Source organism: Oreochromis aureus, linkage group 22 (assembly GCF_013358895.1).
Source record: "Oreochromis aureus strain Israel breed Guangdong linkage group 22, ZZ_aureus, whole genome shotgun sequence".
In the NCBI taxonomy this organism is placed as follows: Eukaryota; Metazoa; Chordata; class Actinopteri; order Cichliformes; family Cichlidae; genus Oreochromis; species Oreochromis aureus.
In genome coordinates, this window is record NC_052962.1 from 17,699,610 (window position 1) to 17,725,584 (window position 25,975).

The window sequence follows — 25,975 nt, forward strand, 5'->3', positions numbered from 1 at the left end:
TTTACGTCACTATAGCAACAAGAGGAAAAGATTGTGTGAAAGGAGGAGAGAGAGAAAAATGAGCAGAGAGAGGGAAAAAACTGTGTAGGTTTCAATTGATTGTTATATGAACTGGCTAACCGGTTTTGCTGCGATTCTTTGATTTCCACAGTTTGTAATGATATTCCTATCAGCAGTAAACACTCCAAACCTCAATCTTCTATTATTGCTACTCAATTCAGAGATGGAGTGACTGACTGGCAGGTGGTGTGTGTATATGTCTGTATTTGTTTCCTCTGACACAGTCCATCTTATCCGGAGAGTCATTTGACCTTGTTAGCCATCAACCAGCTACTGAATGAGATTTTCCACCGAACAAACGCGGTCCACAACGCAGTCTGAAAAACTGAAAATCGAATGTGAAGGAATGAGATTTCTAACCGACAAATGTTTTGATCTGTGAACAAGGTTATTAAGTTGTGTTGCAGGTGTCATGGTTTCACTTTACGTGATCATTTCTTCTCTTGTATCCATGATTTCTTTCTTCTTTTTCCCTTATTTTTGATAGGAACATGATAATCTGGGACACCTCAAATCATTTGCCAGGTCAAGCTGCAGTGGAGGACACAAACAACTTCCTTGTAAGTCGCACCATCAACTGCTGGACTAACATTCTTGCATTCAGTCAGATTTAATCATGTGCTAGGACCAACTCAGACTCTTTTGTTGCCTTTGTTGTTTTTGAAGTAGACGACAGTTAACTGGTACAGATATGTTTTCCTCTATGCATCCCAGTAGAGAAAAATCCATGCTATAATGGCGGTCAAAAATAGACACGATTGCGACTATGCCTCGAGTGAAATGAGAGGGAGAAGATGTGATTAGACACAGTGGGTATTTCTTATCCTCGCAATACAGCTGAATGAAACAGCAGGCTATTAAAGAAAATATTCATTTCCCTGCATCTGGCCATAACAAGGTGGGCTGGTACTGAAGGATTGTGACTTTTAATTGGTTACCAAGCAACATAAAAAGAAATGTGGGCAACTAAACTTGTCATCATGAGCACAATAGGGCTTGGAGATACAGTAGGCTTAAGCTGATTTATTATGAGAAGTGACAATGTACTGTAGGTGGCAAAGAATAATGTTCTTTAGTCTTTCTGCACCAAATAAAACTGTCTTGCAGCAACAGCACAGTCTACATGTGTACAAGTACATGTGCATACATATGCATCAAAGTGCATTGGTTAAGACAAGAGCATATTAACGTAGCCTCCATGTTGTCACCCACCGGATTGTGAACTCATATTCTGAATCCTCAGTTTTAGCATTGAGTCCACAAGAGATGATATTTGAGAATATCAACAAATATTTGAGTAACATCTGAATAAAACACACAAGTTCTTTGTTCATGTGTTTGTTTCTTCGCCCGAAAACTCCTCTTGGACCAGCAAGAGTTAATAATTCTTATCTAATTCAAATATTATGACATAGTCATGTTGCCTAGCAACCACCAAGCACCAGACTAAAATAATAGATCATAAGGTGGTATATATGAGGTGTATTTTCCACATTTACACACCTGTTACACTTTATAAAAGTATCCTATCATTTTAACTTCATAAAAATTAAATCAAATCTATATCTGTTGAATTATGCATGATATATTAGCAACATGGTAAAATGACCCCCCCCCAACAGATTTTTTGCACAGTCCTTTTGCACAATTAGTTAAACGCTAGTATTTGCCAGATGGCTATATTAAAATCACACCAGAAAGCACCGGCAGTACAAGGTTCATCTAGGTGAGGTGATACCTAGCAGGAGAGCGATCATTTACACTTACAGTTAAACAGCTGTGTCCTAATAAGGGTATAACTGAAAAACTTGCCTCCTTATAAAGGTGACACAAAGGGGGATATTAGCTGTAAAACCACAGCTGCTTTTGTGCCATGCTGTCAACATTTTATTTCTGCTTCAAATTAAGAAGTTTGATGTGGAAATCTGTGAGGGTTTGCTCTTTTGAAGTGGGCCTCAGTTTGACTTTGGAGGAACTGCAACCTCCGTAAAGCATGGAGAAGGAAAACCAAGAAAGAAAGAAAGAAACAGAACATTTCTAAATTGCTCCTCTTTCCCAGCTATCATTACAAATATCCAAAGATCTTGCAAACTTGCAAAATTAAGCAGCTGGGACTAAAGAGTGTTTTGGATTATTGCTTGATCAATGGCTTAAACAATTACATGACTTAAGCGATTGATTGAGGCTTGTTTCTCTTTCAGCAAATTACTTCATCAGCTGATCATTCAGCCTTCCACCTTTCATTCATGTGCTCTTAAATCTCAAGGCCATGCATGCCCGCAATCTACTGTGCTCTGCTCACAGAGCCTTGACCAGTGTGTTGTTATGCCAACGGCGTGACTATTCACACTGTTGTGCGCTAGATGAGTGAGGTGCCGCGGCAGGGCCGTTGTAGCAACGGCTATATTTAGTCTCTCGTTAGGTAGCACAACGGCCCAAACATTAATCAATACTTATTCATCTCCAGCAACACCGTAGAAGTTGGACAGACAAAGCAGGATGAACAGGAGAGAGGCAGCCGAATATAATAGGGCACAAAGAGTAACGACACACGGAGGCAGTGAAAGTGATGGTGGGTGAAGCAAGCGGTTGAATAGAGGGTGAGAAAGACAGGAGAGAAGAGGTATAAGCCTGATATTAGCCATACACTAATAAAGCATTCAACCAGTGTTATGAACCTGCCCTCCATTATAAGCTCACAATAGAGTAATTCGTGAGCGTGAGATTCATTCACGGGCTCTCTGTGATGCTTAGAAGTCACACAATGCACATTTGCCTACAGTCTATTAAGTAAGGAAAAAGTAAATTTAAATGTCAAACCTAAAGTAGTTTTTAAGTGATTATATTTAAAATCTTTGAATCTCATAATGGCATTCGTTTCCAATACACAACCATTTTCTTTCTGCACAACTCTGTTCTATAGTGATGACTTTTTCGAGGCTTTCTAATAGGTTACAAACAGTTTTTGGTAGAGACGTGGCACTCAAGGGCTCGTGAATAGAAATCTATCAGAGAACACTGTAACAGCAAAGATGGCGGCTATCCAGGCCCTGCCCCGAAAGAGTCACTCATTTTGTTGCATAGACAAACAGTGGTGGTCCACAACTTTGCATATCCACTTGTTAGCATAGTGTATTTATTGTACTTCTTGTGGCTTACTTACACTTAAGAAGCCTGATTAACTGTGCTCATGGATAGCACAACTTTTACCTTTTTCTGGGGAAAAGTGTTTTTTTTAATCAGTTGTCACCCCCCCCCCCATTCTCATGTAAAACATACATAACCTCCAAAACTGCTACGACGGGAAAGTATAGCAGCACTTAACTCAGTAGGAGAGCAGTAAGAAATACTACAGCACTTTATTTCCCTCTCCTCCAGTCTGAAATCTAATTCCTGGCATTTGGAGGCCATTCGGAGCAGATCGATGGGGTTAACGTCCGTAGTAATCTGTTTGACTGCCTTGGGCGACAGCCAAGGAAGGTTCCTGTGTTGTTGTTGTTGTGTGTGGGGTGGGGGTTAATGGCAGAAGAACCTAGAAATGGAAACTCAAGGGATGCATATCACTCTGTCTGATCACAGAATCATACAACGTGCGCCCTTTGTACAGCACAGACACTAAAACCTCACAGGAGTTTGAATTCACTTGCTGGATTAAGAAAATATTTTTAAAAATATATGAATATTCAGAGTTGTTGCGTTTGTTTTTACAAAAATCTCCTCCCTCAGATTAATATTTAAGATTTCAGTGCGATGAGATCGTACGACAACGCTTCCATTTAGAGTATATTACAGAAAGACCAGTTTATTTCAAATGCTTCTCAACACTATTGTCACTACTGCATCTCCTTCACGATGACCTTTACACAAAGCTACTGATATTCATCCTTGTTGTTCTCTGTACAATGACATTAACTTGCTGCTATTGTGCTACTAATAAACTAAAGTCAATTAGCCTGTGAGGAAATAGCCTCTCTGTGTGTCACGGTGAAATGCATTTTTACTTGTTCCATGTGATAAATTACATGCATCATTTAATTTGAATCAAAATCTTGGGTAATAGCACGCCTTTAAAGATGAGCATGCATCAATGTCTGTTTATGCCATAATCCATCAACAGTTATAGAGCGTTAAAGGAAGTATATAACATCCTTTTAAGGCACGTTTCAATATGATTTCAAACGCACTTAATAAACCTTAATAGAAAAAAACTTTTTAAAAAGATCACTTTTAGGGACTGTTTTTTTAAGGCTCAGCAATTACTCAAATAAGTGATAATTAATTACTCCTTAATTAATTTCCACAGGTAAATTAACCTGCCCTCCCTACGAAGAGCCAGCCACATTTCTACAAGCCAATAAGCTAAACGCTTGAAAGTGAAATTTTCTAACTCACTTTCGCTACACGCAGGATGACACTGCAGAGGCCACCAAGGTGTATCTATGCTTGTCGTCTGTAGGTGTGCATATGTGTGTTTTTGAGAATAGAACAAGAGCTGATCAGAGCACCAGGCTGGAGCTAACCATGATGAAATGCCTTGTTAACGCTCCAGAGGCAGCTGCACCTGTCCCTCATCTAATGGCAATTTACTGAACCCAAATCAGCAACCTGAGGCCCTGTATAGCACATGCACATACATGCAAGGGCGAGTGATAAAGACAGAGGACAATAGAGAGAAACAGGGAGGGAAGAGCCTGATCTGATGTCAGAAGCAATCTGCTCTGCTCTGCTCATACTACTGCTCATTTTTTCCTGACAAGGCCAACAGCACAGGTGATCATTGACAGCAAACTCCCACCCCAGAATATATGACTTTATGAACTGATTTTTTTCACTGTTAACAGCTGACTGCAAGTACTTATGGTGACCTGCTGGTTTCCTAGAGGTTGAAAATGCAACACCCTCAACCTCTGGGTGACCACTTTTTCTGTCTCCAAAGGGTCACATACCAACTTGGACAGGCTGCCATCTATCTCAGACAGATCAGCAAAGGATTGCAAATAACCATATATCACAAGGGACTTGACCCAGCTTCCTGCCAAATGGTTGAATTCTGGTTACAGTACTAGTTCTAGTCCTAAAAGCAAAGTTTTCAGTTGAATCTCAGCACGTTCTCATTGTCACATGTACATCACAATGGCTTTTACACAAAGCTACTGATATTTGTCCTTGCTGATCTCTGTACGATGTCATTAACCTGCGCTATTGTGCTTCTAATAAACGACACTCACTCAATTAGCCTGTGGGGAAATAGTCTCTCTCTGTGTGTCACGGTAAAATGCATTTTTACTTGTTCCATGTGATAATTTGCATGCATCATCTAATTTTAATCAAAACCGTGGGTAATAGCGTCGCAGCCTGTTTACGCCATAATCTGTCAATAGTTACAGAGAATTAAAGCAAGTATAATTCAGAGCTCGACTCTTAATTAGTTGATGTGAACTTTTGGTTATTGTGAATTTCTGTGTATTTAGACAGCAGCACATTCGCGATTTGCAGTATTATCACAAATCCTAACGTGAATGTAACGTGACCCTATTCAACCTCAAATCAACAGCACACTGAGAGCAGACTGACTCCATGTCAAACTTGTTTTATTGCCGTCTTGATGCACCAAAATTGCTTGGAAGATAGCAACTGGCTGTGAGTGTTCAAAGCAAGCATCTCAAAGGCAGCATGGTCATGTTCACTGCAAGCGGTCGCAAAAATTTTGGTTGTGCATTTTTTTCTCCAACCACTGTTTTTCTTAGTGTTACTGTAGCATGCTGTTGAAGTCCTCTTTTAAAGGTACACATATACACATCCACCCTGCCTGCCTCATGCAGCATGCTTTCCTGTCCATCCAGCACTGGCACAGCACATGCAAGAAGCTGGACTCTTGTACCAGCTGCCTCCTGCACACACTCCACACTGAATTACTTTCACATCCCCGAGCCAGGAGAGGAAATGTGCGCCAGGATGAATCCAGTGATTGCTAAAACATATGCTTGGCATTAAAAAGCTCTATAGAGTTAGCACCCAATAGGTCAGATCTAAAGAAGATTATCTCTTTCACCATGTACAAACCCAACTAATCCTCTAAACTGTCATGGCTGTCAATACCAGCTACCGTCGGAAGAGGAGGAAGAATCACGAGTATGTATGTGTGAATTAGTCTGCAGCAGTTCAATGAAGTCTTACAATTTCAGCATAAAGACAGTGACGGTATATTATCTTCACCACATGCTACTTTGAGTTGGTGTGGTGTCATTTAAGGTCAGCGTTTCCTACTGTTTATCTCTCCAGGATACATCTACACCTAAGATCTTCAAGAAGCTAGAGCGATTTGTTCCCCATCACTGAACTCTTGGGCAATTCGGAGGTCCACTGGGGTGTAACACATCACCCACCATGCCTCCTTTTCTTTCTCTTTCTTAAATGACCAAGGGAAGATAAGGCTGACAGGTAATTCACAGTCTTAGGGAGCCAACAGACAAAGCTTTCGGTGAGATACTTGGAAAAGTGCTACAAGAAGGAAAACAGGAGGAACAAGAGGAGAGAATGAAGATGACTTCAGTATGCTGCAAGCATAGGCAAGACTCCTTGTGGTAACATTTAAACAGCAGGCCCCGGAGTATCCGAACAGAGTACACATTGATTGAGTGAGAGTGGATGAAGTAAACTGAGAGCAGGAAGGAGTGATGGAGTTGTTGTTTTTTTTCCCTCAATCTGTTCCCTTAACAATGCATGCCTGCAACACACAGGGAAAAAAACTGAGGCACCCACTTCTTGTCTGGGGAGAGACTGGCCTTTAAAATCCACTGCTAGAGACTGACTGGGCTGCTCAAGCTGATAGCTGTTTGCCCTCCATCTCCTCCTCTCTCTGTGCCGTCTGGCTCTTGTTATTGCAGTCAATCTATCTCTCGCTTTCTGGAGAGCTCAGATGGCCACCAGGATAACCATGATGGCATGTTGGAAGCCTCTTTAGTGGTGACAAGTCTCTTTCGCTCTTTTTCACTTTCCTTCACTCCCACACACAATATTCTCCCTCTGTGCTCGTGCTCATCCTCAAACAAAACCAACTAGATAAATTATCATCCTTACCTAAATTTCATGCAAAATTTTAATCTCTGACAAATCCGCAAACAATAACACGCACATCTGCTCACTCACGAATCAGAGAAAAGCTCAAATTGGCCAGTGGAACTAAAATCAGAGTGAACACATTGCACCTTTATTAGCAATCTGAGCAGAGCAGAAAGCAGACGCTGTGTTAAGCCTATTACAGGCTGTTGTGCTTTTGACAAGGCCTGACAACAGCTGGAACATGTTGTGCTGCCCAGTGAGAGGGACAGACCAAAGTGAAATCCACCTCAAATGATTAGTCCCCGAGGAGGTGATGGATGCAGATGAGATGAGAGCGGACTGAGGGAAAAAATCACACTTTTTCTTTTTCATTATGCAGTTTGTTTGCAGAAAACATTTGCACGGATTTTACGGCGCTAATAACAACACAGAGCTATTTCATTTTGTAGTTCAATAAAGGATTTTAAATATAGGTTTTAAATTTCCACATCAGCTTTTCTACGTATAATATTTATAGCGCTGTGCAGAAGTCTTAAGCCACCCCTAGTTTCTTTAATTTTTGTTAGGAAAATGCAAAATAGATTCAACCATTGCGGACATACATGGAAACACAGTATGTGAAGCAAAAATAGAAGCTGCAAAAATCTATCAAGCCTTAAGGTCAACATTTGGTATGACCACCTTTTTTCTACAGCACAGCCTGAAGTCTCTTAGTAGTTTCTTTAAGTAGACTTCAGTACTTCAGGTGTCCTGAAAGACATCCCAAAGCTCTTCTTTGTTTCGCAGATAGCTGTAGACAAATACATGTTAATGATCATTCGAACCAAAAACCTGTTGCCGCTGATTTTCAGTCCAGTTCTTTTGTAATATGGCATATGTGAGTCATACATAAAAACTGAAGGGCAAGATGCATCTCTCAGATCCTATGTTAGGGCTTTGCTGGATTTCTAGTTCTTATTTTGTAAGGACATGACTTACAGATACTGTTCATCTGCTGCAGATAGTTTATTAGGCCTGCCACTTCTTTGTCCTCCACTTGAAATGGGAACAAATGATGTGTTTTTGTGAAATGTGTAAAGATACAATGGGTTTTTAGCGAAATTGTCTATTATATATAGACACATTACTTGTTTGCCTAATAAGCTAGGCGCCTTTTTTATGCTCGAATCCTTTACAGATCGGTTTTAAGTGGCTTGACAAACAAAAATCATTCTTTTAAAAGTGGTCAGGTAAAAAAACAGCTGAATGTCCACAGAAACACTCTGAAAGACCTTGAGAAGTCCTGGAGACCATTTTTTTAAATTTAAAAAACATCTGTCTCCATGGAAGCAAACTATAAACAACTTCAGGGTGACTGAAGACTTTTGTACAGTACTTATGCTGAGTGATTGGCCAGTTCATGCACATAAAAATAGATTGTTTTTGTCCTGTTTTGAATTCTATGTATAAATTTCATTCACTATATATATATATGTTATCCCTCAAAATCAGGGAAAAGAGTATCATGGAAAAGACACTGGTATTACGCTCTTTTGGACTCAAGGTGAGCACTCAAAGCACTTTCAATTAAATGAGTGCTTTTTTTCTATGCCTAAGCACTTTTAACTTAAGGTTCACGCATCCATCACACCAAGAATACTTACCCAAAGATACTTGGGCATGCAGGCTGGTGCCCCAGCTGAAGAGTCTGCTAACTAGTAAAGGAGAGGAGTAATATGGACGAAGAGTGTGAGGAAGAAAGTAGGAGAGAGCCCATTATCAAGTCAATTATTTCGTGGCCCCCAAAGGCCCTTCACTTTGCCCCATGGATGAATTCAGTAATGCAGGGGAGGTAAAAGAGAAAGAGGTGGAACAAAGGAGGACAGTTCTGGTTAATAGTACAATATCTGTCCATTCTTACGGCAGAGAGAGGACATCCCAGCAAATTTGGTAGCACTTCTTTTTTTGGGGAGGCGGGAGGGGTTCTCTGCTACAAACTGCACCATGTTCGGTTTTGGATCAGGGCATTTCTCGTATCATTTTTTATTTGTTTAATCACTGACAGCACAACCTAAAATGATTTCCACATGAAAAATTGCTACCCTTTAAGATAGTTGTTAGATAATGTTTGAGTTTTTGTCAACTGAAAAAGCCTGTAAAATGAATGAAAGGGAGCACATAAAATTCCTCATATATGTCTTGTCAATTGGGGATATTAAAGCTTTATGGACAACAACTGTGTGAAAGTATGAACCAATCTAATCCCAGTGCCTCAGCCTCCCAATCTTTATGAATCTCTCAGAGCGAAAAATTTACAAGTCCTCCTGGATGTTGCTGCCCTTTGCTTTCCAACATTTCACATTAAAAAGTCCCTGCCTCCACTTTATAAGCCCCCTCCACCATATTTACCTCATATAATGCTGTCTGCAAAACGTGCACACCGTCACTCGCTTTCACTCGTTACAAGGAAAAGGAGATGAAATACCATTTTGAAAGATACACAAACAAGGCAGTCTGCATCAATTCAACTGCCCAATAGAGCACGAAGCAGGGCTGAGAAGCAAAGAATTATGATTTTTTTTTCTGGTATGTGTTATTGTGTGTGCCTAAAAGGCCCCTCCTTAGTTGTTCATTTAGTGCTAACCTGCATTGCTTTTTTCACTTTCTTGCTGAGACCCTGATGAGATCAGTACAACAATCACTTTCCATCCCAGGTTACAAATATAACAGTAGGGTTTTCATTTTTGTTTGTTTTTTAAGAAAACTAACATGTAATTCTTTCAGAAACTAAAGAGTAAAAAACAATCATTTGCTTTTTTTACGTGTACCTGGGCAGGCGGATATGACCTCCTGCAGAGTGAAGTTGAAGAGCCAGGTTTGATGTTTTCCATAGTTTAAATGTAGCAGTTAAGTTAACAAGCCACCAGAAAACTTATAACTTATACAAATATGTGGCAATGTTTAAAGGTTAGTCAGTCCTTCTGTATCACAATGTATTGCCAAATGTCAAATAATTTCTGTGTATTAATTCTGTTTTGCTCAACTAATTACGATGCAGGAACTCCAGCAACACTTAGGGGAAGAGGAACAACTTTATTGACTGACCAACACGTTTCGGCTTGTGGCCTTCATCAGGGTCATAGTAAAACATAACTTAAATAAAAAACAGGAAACATAAAAAAAAATTCAAATTAACCAATCACATCTTCATAAATAGACGAGCTGACATATAACAGGTGAAATACATAAGAAGAATATTATGAATATACCCAAAAAAAAGAAAGTTTATTCATAATATTCTTCTTATGTATTTCATGCATGTGTTATTTTAATGATCTAGTCCAGTATTTACTTGGGCGTGACTTAACCAATTGACCAATACCAACCTGTTATATGTCAGCTGGTCTATCTATGAAGATGTGATTGGTTAATTTGAATTTTTTTTTATGTTTCCTGTTTTTTATTTAAGCAAACTTCTACAATGTTTTACTATGACCCTGATGAAGGCCACAAGCCGAAACGTGTTGGTCAGTCAATAAAGTTGTTCCTCTTCCCCTAAGTGTTGCTGGAGTTCCTGCATTCTGAATTGTTTCATCCTCTCCATGCACCTTGGAAGTAGGTGAAGTTGTGCCAGAAATCTTTGCTGTGATTTGCTCAACTAATTAGCCTACTTATCAACTGAACTTATGAACATTAGCACGACAGCCAAGGTTTTGTGGTTAACACTGCTAGACTACACTTTCTAAGAAACTATAGAATATTGTATCTAAAGTACAAGTTACTGTCAATATGATTTTTTTACTGGACATGAAAACACATGGTGCAAATTAAAACACTTCAGACTACTCCAGCAATTTATTAAAGAAGGGTAAATTAGATTTATCAGCCTGGTAAAAATGCAGGGTTGCAGCCAAATAGTCAGTTTTGGTTAGGAAGGTTCCTAACTGGGTGAAGTGACCTGGAAGTACCTGTGTGGCAGCTACGTTAAGAGCTAGTATAATTCTGTTACTGCACAGTATTACCTCCTTAAACTTAGGATACACTGGATCTTGTATAAAAGGAAAGACAATAATACTGTACTTCATGCTGAAGCTAAACACCATCCAACCATCATGAAAATCAAAAAGCCAAAAAGTTCTTCTTCTACCATATTAAATCGATGTGTCTGGTAAGCTTAATGTTCCCTTTTTTTAAGTTACAGTCTAGGCAATGAAGTGACACGTCTTTCATTCATCTTTCATTGAAATTTTATATCAGGGTTAAGAAAAAATTAATAGGAAAAAAGACATAGGAAGTCATTATTTTGACTATTCGACCACAGCCCAGATCTTTCTAACTCAGTGCCTCCTAGTTCAAGATAACCTTTGTGACACCACCCAGGTTATTCCGGAAAAAGCTGCTCCAGAGCCAGACTGAAATCAGTTCAGGAAGAATAGAGTGGGTAAATGGTTAAATGATGCAATGATGCAAACAGTTCACGCACTCTTCTTTTCTGCAGCTTCACCTATCACGATTTTGACACGATGTTTTCATTAATGTCTAACATGTGACCCATAATGGGAATTTACTCGCGATTTAGTTTAGCTTCGGCTCTTCGAAGGGCACTTTTAATTATTACACAAGTCATGTTTAAGACTCTGTGTCCAGATGACACTGCCAGTAGTCCTTCCTATTACTTTACTACTGGTTATTTCGCAGCTGCCCGTCGAGCAAGGAAAGATGCAGACATTACTGTTGACATTTAGTCAGGCCTCAAAGGACGGACAATGGCAGATTAGTCATCCTACTCCAAATTACGAGGACCATCTACTGACAACTTTTTAAAGAAGAGTCAACTTTTTGCACGGAAGACAGATGGGAGTCTGGCAAGTGTGGGCATAAGTGTAGCGCAGAGCTGGATTCAAAAAACTGTGAGTGGGTGCATGGAGGCGTGTGTGTGTGTGTGTGTGTGTGTGTGTGTGTGTGTGTGTGTGTGTGTGTGTGTGTGTGTGTGTGTGTGTGTGTGTGTGTGCTTAGTACAATAGAGCAGAACACAGTTCAGGCTGTCCCTCTCTGCAGCCTAAGGATTCTTCTGTCCACGCACATCAATCTTGTTACAGCACAACGCCGCCTCCCAGAAATCCTGGCCTTGTATATTTAAGACCTTTCTTTCATTCTTTAAACTTTTCTCCTCCACCAATTCTTCTTTCACTATCTCATTTTCATCATCATTTTCTTATCCTCTCTTCTCTTTTTCTGTCTTACAGTTTCTCACATCTCCAGTCCTGTGCCCGCGCCACCCGCTGCTCTCTCTGTTTCAACTATCACACGCTACCTCTTGTCGGCCCCTTCCCTCCCTCTCTCCTCTCGTCTCCAGGAGGTTTAAAGTTATTACGGGTCACGGCTGCAAGCGTTGCATCATTAACGCATCTTGTCTGGATGTCAGCGTAGCAGTTTTCTGCTCGGTCCAATTAGTTTTTTAGTTAATCACCTAACCTTATTTTTTCAAAGGGTGTTTTGAAAGAGCGGACTGGTGTAATATGGAAAGCAAATGTGCTTATCAATCATCAGCATTAGTTAAGAATTGATTAAATAGTCGGTGGCAGGAAAGCACAGAGGACTGCAGATTGGTTGTTGAATGTGATGGATGATGACATCTTGGCGAGAGGGAGAAAATAGAGATGTGAAGCGCAGCATGCAGAACGAGTACTAGGGATTTCTAACTAATCTTAATGCTTTTACCGATTTTTTGCTTTACCAGAATGAATGTTGTTATTAACTCAAAAATTATGATTTTTTTAAGACCAAATCATTACTGAGCCACTAGCACATACTAGCACACGTGTACTCCCTGTCACCAACACATGCAGACGCACACTCGCGCACACACAAACACCATGAGCCCTGGGCTTCATCAACCAGTGCATATTTAACCAGGCTGGGGGCCATGCCAACAGTGTCCACAAACAATCATCAATCATGAGGAGCTACGCACAAACACTCACACATGCACACGCATACACACAAACCATCCAACCAGGTGGTCGACTATTGTCTCACAATGGCTAATTTCCGGACCAAATAAACACTCCAGTTAAAGACACTGACTGTGAGCGCTTGTCTTTTCTAATGAATCGCTTATTGACTAGCCTCCATTGAGGTGACTGGAAAGCCACTGGAGGCCCGACCCTTTCTCTCGCCCTACAGGGTGACAGTGAAGCAGGAATGTGACAGCCCGAGCACTTGGACAATGCCGTCTGGTTTGAGAAGCTGACGTACAATACTGTGTTTCCATAGCTACCAAGAAAAAGAGAGAGGGGTGATGGGAAGAGGAGGGAGAGAAGGGCTTAGACTGCAAAGGAAAATTAATTTATGTACAAGGCCATGTCGCAAAGAAAATTGCATTTTTCCCTTAGATGGGGACAGAGGAAGAAGCAGTTGTTAGCCCAGTGTGTGTGTGTGTGTGTGTGTGTGTGTGTGTGTGTGTGTGTGTGTGTGCGTGTGTGTGTGTGTGTGTGTGTGTGCACCTGTCTACAGCCAGCCAGATGCCATCTCAGTGGATTGTGGGCAGAAGTGTTGCAGGATGTCAGAAGGCTCTTATTACAGAGGCTTTTAAATAAAACAGGCTGAATGGCTTGAACTAAGCTCCAGCCAATGAAGCAGGACACATACTTTAATGCAAAGTAAAGGGAGAAATTTAAGCAGCGAAAGCACGCTCTGGTTACTCCGTACTTTATGTATGTGCGACCGTGTGAAAGCCCTTGCTCATTAACACCAGCAGGCAACAAAAAAAGTGCACAGGGGCGCGCACACTCTGAATACATCACTGTGTCATACACACAAACAGAAAGTGAGAGAAAGATTTTTCCCTTTTTTGTGCCATGACGACTCGTCTGAATTCCATGGCTCTCTAAGTAGGTCATGCAGCGTTTTCAGAGTTCCACTCCTCCCCACGCTGCATCAAAAATGCATAAATCCCTGCACATTCTCCTGCTAGCAGCTTCCCAGGCTGGCTATAGCACATCTTTAGTGATTCTAATCCCATCAAAGGTGGTTCTGCTGGTATGTAAACACAACATGGGATAAAAATGCAATCTCTGGCGGTTACATTCATGATGGCTCCTCATTTTCTGGAGGATGTTTATGAAGTTATAGTGCAGTTATAATCCGTTTAGGGAATATGCGCCGGTGTTGGTCGTGTGAGTGAGCTTGTAAGAAATGCGCAGTTTAGCTCAAGTCCAGCTAAAATAAAAGCGAGGGAATTATTTTGGTTCGTATCAACAAAGCTGGGCTGGTTGGCGATTCTATCTCTAAAGACACACTCTACTGCCAGATGAGCTGAATGACTTGAATAGTGAGGTTACAAAGTGAACACTGGTGAGATAAGTGCCGGCATGCCTCCTGACAATAGAGGAGCAATCAAGACATGTTACCTTTGCACAGTGGGGCAATGTTACAAGGACTTTTGTAAAGGCTTTATTACCGTACATCCAAGAATTAAATTAAGGACACAAAATTCTACTCAAAGAATGTAATGTTCCCTTTATAAACGCTCTGAAAGCACATTTCGTTTAGAGATTCACAGCTATGGTTCCTGTCAACCGAGCATTCTCTCTGCCTCACTCCGGGTATTGAGTTCATCCATAGATTAATAATTGAGTAGATCACAATTATAGTCTCCCTCTGTTACATCCCAATCTCTGACCACTGATCCACCCAGGGGACCACAAATGACAGTCATCGCCAGTGACTCTTTGTAACTGCATCACTGCATGTGTGTGTGCATGCGCATGCGTGTGTATGTGTGTGAATTACTTAAATGAGAGCAAAGGGCTAATTTTAAATTGCATAAGAAACCACATAGAGGACAGCTTTTAATGCAAGACTGAAAAAATAAACGAGATAAAGCTAATCAATTCATCCAGTTTATTTATAATAACTGTACTTCTGTTTAAAGTGAGTCTTGCAGTTTAAGTCGTTTTGTTTTGACAAAAGAGACAAAAAGAAAATCTCTGAGACATTTGCAATGTCTCCTTCTGAATCCTTGGCAAGCTGCTGCATAACAGGGAAATTTATCAGACGTTATGGTCGTGTCGGTGCGCAAGTTAAAGTCAGCCGGAAAGATGGCAGAGAGGATGGCCTTTAACACTGTGGTATTTCACGTCACCGTGTGCCCAGGTGATACGTGTCTGTCAGCTGCTCAGAAGCTCTACCTCAGGAAATATATGCCCTAGGGGACCTGTGTGGGGGAACTGTGGGCAGACCCACAAGACCCACAGTGGGCAGCCCACTGTGGGCCCGAGGACCAAGATCAAATGTAGGGCACATCTGGGCCCTGCATATATTATAAAATGATACAATTGCTTCACAGCCCTAACTGCTACGTGGCTTTTAGACTCTTGGAGAAAGAAAGAAGTGTGTTGTTCGTTATAAGGTGGAGAAAAGCTCCCAATGACCTTACTGTGCACTTAATCTACTCGGAGGTACGTGTACAGTAACCTGCATTCTTTCTCAGCAGTATATAATTAATATGTACCAAGGCGTGTTTGTTTTTGGATAAAAGTCAAGAATTACTTTTCTTAGTACTAGTAGTAACACTCAAACTGACAAATTCCTTTTTAGAGGCAGGAGTTACTTTATAAAATAATGCGACTTCTATCTGCAGCGTGAAATTTTAAACTTTTAGACCAAATTCATTCTAATCCTACGTACAGTTGTCTCCAAAACTCTTGAGACACGACCCGTTTCTTTTTATTGTGCCTCCAAGCAGTCAGACTTTTAATTTTTTCCGTGATTTTTTAGCAGTAGTTGCTGAAGGTCTTTCAAGGTTTTTCTCTGGATGCTGCTTTTTGATTTCAGTCCAGTTCTTGATTGTTTTCAGAGGAATGTTTAATTGCTGTTGGTGGTCTTTGTTAAGCCACTAGCCTATGAATCATTCACGTATAGAAGATGCACCTAACTCAAGGGATGAACCAATGTTCAGTCTACACATAACAGTCAACTTAGCAAAGAACCATTTTAAATTGTATCTTTAGGCACTTTGTTACTACACAAAAAAATAGAATTTGTTCCAATTTCTTTAGCTGTATCTGTAAATTTGCCAAAGATGGCACAGTTTGACAGGCGTATAATAGTATTTTTACAGCATTAAAGTTATTCCATAAGAGCTATTAGCTGAAAACCTGGCATGTCTCAGGATGGGTCACAAGATGTTCTTAAAAATGAGAGGAAACTAAGTAAGTAGAAGACAAAAGAAGCCTAGAAAATACTATCTACACTATCTGAAAGGTAAGAAATAGGAAAAAATCCGGCAAAGCCCAGGAAAGAACATCTAATGTGCACCATAATGCTCTCAGTGGAAGGATGGCTGTCAAGAAACCAAGAAGTAAAACAGGGAGAAAAGGCTGAGATATGTCAAATTACACAAAGACTGGACTGAATATCAGCAGCGACAGGTCTGATGGAGTGATGAATCCTAATTTCAAATATTTGGTTCAATTCTGCTGCTGCAGCTGTTAGAGAATAGGTACAACAGTGAGTGTCTACAGCCATCTGTAAAACACAGTGGAGGCTCTGTCATAGTTTGGGGCTGCATGTCAGCCAGTGTTGTTGGCCATCTTTTTAAAATTGATAAAATTCTGAATGCAGAAAAGTGCCTTCAGATTTTAATCCACCATGCAATACCATCTGCAAAGAGTCTGATTGCAACGACTTCTATTTTTCATCAGGACAATGGTTCCAAACACATCAGCAGTGCAGTAAAAGCACACCAGGATAGAAAAACACACAGTGGACCACTATTAGTCATGGATCGGCCTCCCCAGAGTCTGGACCTCAACATTACTGAAGCAGTGTGTGATCACCTTGATGGAGATGAGTGTAAAAGACAGCCAACATCCACAGAAGAGCTTTGAATGGCCTTCAAGAACCCTGGAGAACTATTCCTGAAGACTACTTAAAGAAATTACAGAAACACTTTTCTAAGAGAGTTCAAGCTGTGTTAAATAATAACTTGCCTTATATGTTGTATTTCCAAGTAACTTTGCACACGTTTCAATAAATCACTGCACATGTTTTCCCATCACTGAGAGCCAGGTTTTCCACAGTACTGTTTCTAGCGGGGGTGCAGTTTGAGACAGTGCAGGAGAACTATTTCTCTTCTTATCAGAACCTTTTTTTGCCTGACCTATTAGATCCAAACTAAGTAAATGTTAGAAAGTGCAATCTATGCACACAGTATTCCGTTGTAGTCCTGAAACGATGTATTTTTTAAACTCCAGTTGAAAATCAGAAATCTGCCACAGCACAAACAATCACTGTCTTCCTGCCAAAGGTGGAGATAAAAGTAAAGAGAATATTTTTGGTAAAGTAGAAAACTACAGGTATCCTCTGGGGATTCGTATCTGTCAGAATATCAAAATTTAATATTAATAAAGTGCACAAATGCTGTCAATAAGAATACACTGTACGAGGCTAGGCTTAAAGAAAGGCTTAGGGCCAGCATCGAACGCCACCTAATAAATAAATCAAATAGTGCTAGGCACCTTCAGTTTCTGTGCCAACAAAAGTCAGCAAGACTGCATATAGGAGAGACAGAGATGTGTGTGCATAGGAGGGGAATGAGGCAAGAGGGAAACATATTTCATATTTCAGTATTGTCCCTAGTGTGTCACTGATGGACAGTCAACACACACTGACACCAACAATGTCACACTGGCCACATGCTCTCATAAAATTATGCTTTTAACTCCTAAAATATATGTGTAATATGCACCTATTTAGTATTGAATTTGCTAGATTTGTCTACATATCATCTTAACAAACAAAGGAATCAAAGTTCTTTTGCATGTGCTGACATCTTGACCTCTGACCTCTCTGTGAATGAGAAAATTAAAATTAGACAAATCAATAAGGAATCCGTTCCTTCCTCTGCATTCTTGGCCTTGCCTTCAATAAAGAAAGAGAAGATACATGATCCTGGATTTAGACATACGAATCTCTGCAGTGAAACGTACACGCCACACCTTAAGTGATTTATTCTTAACATATTCTCCAGTAAGTGTCGCTCCGGACTGAACAGCCATCAGTTTATCTACTCAGCCTGAAATACTAAGTCTGTTTAGTAAGGTGGGGTTATATTTTGTGTTTTTTCTGTAGCTATATATGAATATCAGATCTACATCATTTTTTTCACAGCTAAAATTTGTGACTGCACGGTTGTTTCTGTATCACTGACAGCAATACGGCAATCTGAATCACTCAACAAACTGCAGATGCAGGTTGTGTTGTTCGACATGCAGGAACAGGACATTAATAACTCACAGGAGCGTCACCAGAACATATTCCAGTCAATCAGAATGAAAGCACTTTTCAAATTTCGGCAGACGCTATGAAACAGAAAGCTTTTACTCAACAACGGGTACAAAGTCGAGCCGTGTAAAACCGGCGTACAGGCTCACGCTCGGCTCTTGCGTCAGATAATGAAAGAAGGAACTGATGCAACTAGACAAAAACTTCACAGCTAAAGGAAAGGGACTGATGAAATGTGTAGATATTGTGCACGGCAAACAATACATGTGTCAGCATAACAATACCTCAGCTTGTGTTTCATGTAAAAGAACAAAAAAGTCACATGTTTTCATGTCTTTGAAGAATAATGACAACCTTTATAGTCACAGCTAACAGCATGAGGAGGTAGTGGTCAGTAAAGCAAGCACAAAACATGCTGTTTCAAACACACTGGGTTTTTTTTCATGCACTTCGTTTTTGGCTGATTTTTTAAAGCTTTTTAAGCATTTTTTAATCAGCTTTTTTAAATACTTTTTAATGTTGGAAAGATCTTAAAGTACCAGAAAAATCTCTGAATCTCCGCTGTACTTCAGTGAGTCGCAAAACATGCTCAGAGTGGTATCATCCAGGTCTATATAACTCATTGCAAGCATGCAATTTAATCAACAATCCAAATCAGGGCTACACTAATTGTTTTAACTGAAGACTTTTGTTTGCATTTAAGTCCAATGTTTCAGCACATTACCTTGCAGAGCATCACTCTCTAAAAGCAGCCTTAGACTGCTCTTACAATATGCCCCTGCACGCCTGACCACAGTGAAGGCAAATCAAAACTTATTTACATCTCAGGAAAAAGCCAGGGAGATATAATCTAATTCAGAGGGTGTTTTGGCCTGCAGGCGGAGGGTTAGGAGTCTCCTCTGGTTTGAATCTCCCAAACTTTTACAGCAAAGGCAGCTCAGCTTAATGAGTGTTGTTGAGCTCTGGTAAGCATGGGCTACCAGGCAGTTACAGAACACTCCTTCTCTTCTTCACCTCCTCTCTTGACTCCACAATGCCCAGTGGCTTTTTTTTTTTTGTTTCGCAGTGAACCAACAGCCCCTCACATGAAACCTGTCATACCAAGACAAAGAAGCAACGCTGAAATAACGACACCTCAAGGGCTTGAACACAGTGCTCTGCTGCCCCTTTGTGCTTGCCACCTTTTACTCTTTGCATTTCAGTTTGTGTACACACGTGCACCTCACGCTGTTTGCGCAAGTGAGAAAATCCGAAAATCCTCAACGGCAACTGCCCCGGGGGTTCACTCCTAATTGCCCCCGCCACAAGTAAGGAGAGGAGAGGCAATCGTGTCAAAGTGACAGAATAAAAGACAAACACAAAGCAGACAAGCGCCACCGCAGGCAGCAGGGTTCTTTACTTCCATTTAATCCTCAGACGGCTTCAGAGCTACTATTTAAAGACGTGTTTAAAAGCCTCAACCATCTGTAATGGGCCTAAGTGGCATGCGATATAAATAGGAGATGTATGGAGCAGATAACCAAGAATAACCATTAAGGGGCAAAAATAATGACAAAAAACTGAGGTTTTAAAAACAGGAAAAAGATAAGAGGGGACACAACATTACATAAAAATGTTTACTGTCTTGTTTGCTGCTTATCTGCCCATCATGTGTGCATGTGTGTGTGTGTGTGTGTGTGTGTGTGTGTGTGTGTGTGTGTGTGTGTGTGTGTGTGTGTGTGTGTGTGTGTGTGTGTGTGTGTGTGTGTGTGTGTTCCCCTCGTCGACAAGCAGTAATGAATAAAATAACAGTGGAGGAAGATGAACTGCTTCCTCTGTGAACTCATCAGGCAGACATTGGCATGCACCGCTGGGTCCAAGATGGCTGCATCTCTGCACCCCTCCTTGTGAATACTGTTTGCTACAGATGGCAGTACGAAAGCACACCGCAGGTGAGATTATGGTAGAATACGTTATGGAGCACGTGAGATGTTCCTACGAATATGCGGCATGGGTGAATTGGAGACGTACTGTTATATCATTCCTAACAGACCGTAGCATAGAAAAAAAATCTGTGCTGCTCCAAAAAAACTAGAGAAAAGAAAAAGAGAAACAGCTTCACTTCTTCAAAGTGTAGAATTGTTTTCTTTCAGTGGCTCTTCTGACTTGCTGAAGAAAACATTCATGTTCTGCTTGCTGATCCGATCAAACTCCGAAGTGAAAGCTGCATTTAAATATGCAGTCGTGCCTTAAAGCGCCATGAAAGTCGAACACAACGACACAAAAGAATCTGTGGCCGTTCCAGAAAGTTTTTCTCACAAAGCTTCACTGGAAATACCTGCCATTCAGCTATGATGATAAATGTGGACTCCTGTGATGGAGGAAAAGGAGTGCAACTCTGGAGGTTCTTCTTTCATGTGTTTGATGTGTCTCCAGGAGGATGGCAATGCCCCCAGGGGAGCAGGCCAGGCCAGAAGGCCTTTGATGAGGTCCCTCCACTGGCTTGTGATCGGATGAAACTGCTCGCCTCTCATTTTCACCCACTCGTGATGCTATAGCTCTGATAGTGTAATGGAGTTGCTGAATATTGTAGGGGTTGTGTGCTATTGTACTGAAGATTGAGCTTAGCTACTGTGTTGTAGAAAAATGTGTATTGTTGAAATTCAGAGCTATATGCTCAGACTAGCAGCTTTTTTTTAAAAAAGCTCTGTAACTGTAATTGAATAGTGTAACTATATACCTCCCTTTTGTATCACGTAATGATGCTTTTTCCATCTTGAGGTTTCTTTACTAGAAAAAGCTTTAACAGAAGTACTGTGACGACATTCCATTGACAGTGGAGACTCCAAATTCTCATAGACAATCTCCAGAGTTTTGCTGTGAAGGAGGCAAATGGCTGATACACACACAAACACACAGAGAGAGAGAGAATCTTTCTTTTTTTAAAAATGTGCTCTATGTCAGAAAAACAGCGTGAGGGTGGGATGGAGGACAGAATTAAACAAAGAAAAAAAATGTCAGAATGAAGACGGTAGAGTTCAGGAATGACAAACAAAGAGTGTGCGAGAAACAAAAGGTGCAAATAGTGGAAGGAAGCGTGACAGGAAGAGAACATGAAGAGAGAACGAGAAAACGAGCAAGGGAGGAGGCAGAAAAGTTCCATCGCTGTTGCGATAATGTGGGTGGAAGGCAGCGCGTGGGCAGAAACATGGGAGAGAAGAATACAGAGGGAACTGGCTCATGACTCTGTCTTTCTCTGACTCTCATCCGCTCATCCACAGAGATGCAGAAGAAGCGCGAGGCTGCTCGAACTAGCCAGTGGTAAGATAATGATGGCCGCAGTCACTGGGGTGGAGAGGTGGTGGGGGTGGAGGGGAAACAAGGGGAAACTGTGCCGCTGATTGTGTGAACGTGCATGTGAGTCGGTTGTTTTTCACAGTCACAAAAGAACAATCCCACCCCTCACTTACGGCCCGTTTCATCATTGGTGGAAGTGATGAGATACTTAACACGTTGACACATAGACACATGAGCTCATTCACTTTCTGCACGCAAATACAAACACATGCACCCGACCCATCTGATGTTTCTGGATGTCTCCACCGGTCGCCGAGGAGAAAGGGTTTTTTCGTTTTACTCACATCCTGCTCGGTCAGCCTGCAGCACGTTGCCATGGCAACAGAGAACCTGTTGAAGGGGTTAACTGCATTGCTGGTGTTTAGGAGAAAGGGTTTTGTGTGACGGCATTTGCAGAACCCATGTGTTTGTGCCTTTGTTAACGCGCGTGTGTGTTGCGTGACGTGGCGTGCACTGACGTGTTTTGGGTTCTTTTCTCGTCTGCGCGTTCTCCTGCGTGTGAGAAAACAGAGGCTGACAGCAATGATAGAAAGAACGTGAGTAACAATGAATGAGCCCCCTCCACAAAAAAACAAAACAAAATTCACTGGATGCTGCCGTCTCCGTGGTTGCAGAAGTTCAAAATATTTTAAGTGAACCAACTCATCGCAAAACTGTACACGGGTGTTTGTCACACAGGCGCCGCCTGAGCTTGTTGCCGATAACCAGAAATGTTTTAAATGCTCAGAGGCACTGGCAATTAGAGCCATGACTGTTATCACTGCAGCCCACTCTCGCACATATGTACGCACAGAGATCGATAATCTGACTTTGTGCACATGAAGCTGCCCACTCACTGTAACAATCGCTATCTGTAGACTTTAATCTGTGATGTCATTCCTTTGGAAAATATAATCACCTATTGTGAGTCAGCCAAAGGCCCGTTTGCATTTCCAAAAACTGTTTGGACAGAGAACTGCCTTCTCAGAACTTGAGAATCGGATACGTGGCCATTATGTCTAAGAATAAATGCAGATAAGGACGTTAATTTTACACAATTTCCTCTGTCAGTCAGAACTGTTTCTCTGCCTTGTCCACACCGTAAACTTGTCCCCACGCTCGAACGGTAAGCTCAGTAACTGTACTGCAATATTCTGGCCATTAAGCTCCTTAAACTCCATGCATCAGCCAGACATGAGGGAGAGATCATAAGCAAATTTCCCTCTAAAGACACAAAAAAAGGGTAAATTAATCTGCACTGTACTATAGATGAAAATAAAGCATTATTATACCCATGCATTTTCAAAGCATAGAAGGCTAGGGGGGAAAGATCCATGAAAATAATGTCCAATATTAAGAAAGTAAAGTGCTATCTTGCTAAAATGAATCTTTTTATTTCAATAAAATTAAGCCTGGCTTGTTTTGCTGCTGTTTTGGCTTCAGCCAGCTAGCAACCTTTGGCGGGGTGCAAAAAAAAGGCAGAAGCGACAGAAACCCCGGAGTTTCCCTTTTTTTTCTTCGTGTTAATTAAGTGTCAGTTTATCAATGACAGGCCGTTCAACAACAATGCACAACATTAAAAGCAACAGACTAATATTGTGTTGGTTCACCTTGTGCCGCCAGAACAGCCTTTTCTGCTGAGGCCTTGATCTCCAGCACAGATGCATGACTAGATGTGACATCTGGGAAATTTTGGACGGGTCACATCAACACCTTGAACTCATGTTATTCATGCACAATCTGCAGGTTTGGAGATCCTCTGTCGTGGGCACATTTTTTCATGCTCCCCGTACACCAACTTAAAACAAATGCTCATTTGAAACTCTATCCCTTCCCTTGACTTGTTGACAAGTAGATTCAAAAACAGTATGTTCATTTTGCCCTTCAAACATAAATCCCACCTACAACAAAAGAAAGCTGTAGCTTACAAGACATTATGGGACTCGTGATGCCTGAGGTTGCTCTTTTTTTATGCTGGACGAAGTGACTGAAAATGCTTATTCTGTTGTTTGTTGCAGTGAAGTAATGTTAGTCACACACAGAGAAGTTTACCAGTCCCCAGGGTTAAAACATTCTTTATGGCCAAATGATGATGCAGGTTCAAAGTGCTGATGCTCTAGCTTCTCTCACATGCATATACTTCAATGCTATGTTAATGTAAACCTGTTCATTATACATACAAGCGCCTTAAATAGAACACATGCAACACTTTTTGGCATTAATGTTTCCAAGTGTAATTCTGTGCTCTATGGTGTCACCAGGTCTGGTCTCAGAGAAGAGCGAAGTCAGCCTAAGGCACTTACTGCACAGTATATCTGATCCAACTATGCATGCAGAGTGGGGATGCTGCAAGTGACTGTCTAATACAGTTGTTAGCATACAGAGATGATGAGCTTGGAAAGGGACCAATAATGTGTGTCTGGAAACACGGACCATTATTTCCAGGCTGCATATACACAGTGGCAACCAATGACGTAATATCACTGCATGCTGTTGAAACCCTATATGAACTGGTTTTTAAAGCAGGCAGACTTCACTGGCCATTTCTGTGGGTTAAACACGGCTGATGTACACTGCACTTGTTATAAATAAACGGAAACATCTCAAAAGCTTTTCTCAGGGGATGTACAATCAGATGCATGACTCATACAAAGACACACACACACACAGAGGCATAGAGAGAGATCAATAACAATATCCTCTATCACAAATCATCACAAGTAAAAACGTTTCAAGAAAGTGTGTTTTATTAGGAAGGAAATGAGCCTACACAAAACGTGCCTCTGTGCACACTATAGCTCCACGTGTCAAAGAAAATCTCTGCTTTTATTCTTTTGGTTTCAACTCGTCATCAAAACCGGCTCCGCGAGCTTGATGTCACCTGTTACTTCTATTTTCGACCTCAACCTCAGCTTCAGTCAAATCAAGTCATTTTATTTTTAGAGTGCATTTTAAAACAAGAAGCGTTAACACAACTGCTTCACTGCGAGATGAAATGACGTGCAGAAACACACATAAATTGGAGGAAGTAAGTAACTGGAAATCTCTAGCAATACAAAAAAGCTGTAAAGAAATACGGCAGAGACAGGCAAATAACTTATAGTATAGAATCTTTCTGCAGTAGAAGAAATGGTGAAAAATAGATTTGGCTTTCTTCATATTAACAATGTAAAACACGCATTCAACACAAAACACTGCAGGTTCGCAGCTACTGCAAAGATGTTGAGGTCGACTGAAGCAAACCAATGAACCGATAACAAAGAATGACACTGAAAAACAGATCGCGGGCGCCATCTACAATTTAGACTTGTCCTCTCTTTTCAGAGAAGGACGGAGACGAGCCGTGACAGTGATGTGTCCTGACATCCTACAAACAGAACCTGTGTCTGTCAGTACATGCACGTCTTCCCACGTGCACGTTAGCTTATATGAATCTGTGTGCGCACGTGGATGGATGCATGTTTGTGTACGCGGTTTATTCATTTGGTGGTGAATCACTAGGCTCTGGGGGTCCCAGCTGACTTCCTTTTGCCATGCCAGTTCCCACTGATCTTTGTCTCAGTCCCTCGCTTCCTGCCCTCAGTGTCTCTGTTGTCTCAAGAAGACACTTTGAATTATGAGGAATTAGAAAAAGAAGATGTCTGCCAAGGTGATTCTCCCCCATCCCTATTTAGTTTGACACCTAGCATAGACAAAAAGTGAAATATCAAAAAACCAGGAAGCAAAAACAGAGCAAAACAGACAGTAGAAATACAACAGATGAACCTAAAGTGGAAATACACAACGAAGAACCATCAAGACTTGCATGCATGTCATTACTGTCAGCCGAAAATAACACAACACAAAGTATAATTATGAATAATAACAAGAGCAGCAGAGTTTCAAGTGTTGACAGCAGTAACAATAATATTTGAATTAGTAATTAAATTAATTAAATAAAGACAATATTAAAAAAAATCCTAGGATAAGGGAGGGTTGTTGGTTGAATGTGTAAACATACTGAAGATGCTGTTTGAGCTGAGAGAAAAATGAATTTGTTGTAAGTATATATATATATATATATATATATATATATGTTTATATATGTATTCTTGAATTGGATAAGCAGAAGTGAATAGGTGGATAGAAAACTTTACAAAACACAAGATCAGGCAGAGAAAGAACAGGAGAAAAAAAAGGCAAAGGCAGGCGGTTGAAGGAGGTCAATAAAAATGCGATACAAACAGATCCTATGATACTGATTGTCTGTTTTTAGTCAAATGCGATCCCC

General features: G+C 40.9%; 1 protein-coding gene and 1 long non-coding RNA gene across 2 annotated transcripts in view; one reads left to right on the forward strand and one right to left on the reverse strand.

Moving 5' to 3' along the window:
* Nucleotides 1–25,975, reverse strand: part of gabbr2 (gamma-aminobutyric acid (GABA) B receptor, 2) — a 176,769-nt gene that overhangs the window by 127,011 nt on the left and 23,783 nt on the right. The window lies entirely within an intron of this gene.
* Nucleotides 55–20,308, forward strand: LOC120435504. The gene is made up of 3 exons (XR_005609779.1): nucleotides 55–84; nucleotides 548–620; nucleotides 20,164–20,308. It is a non-coding gene; the product is annotated as an uncharacterized LOC120435504 (long non-coding RNA).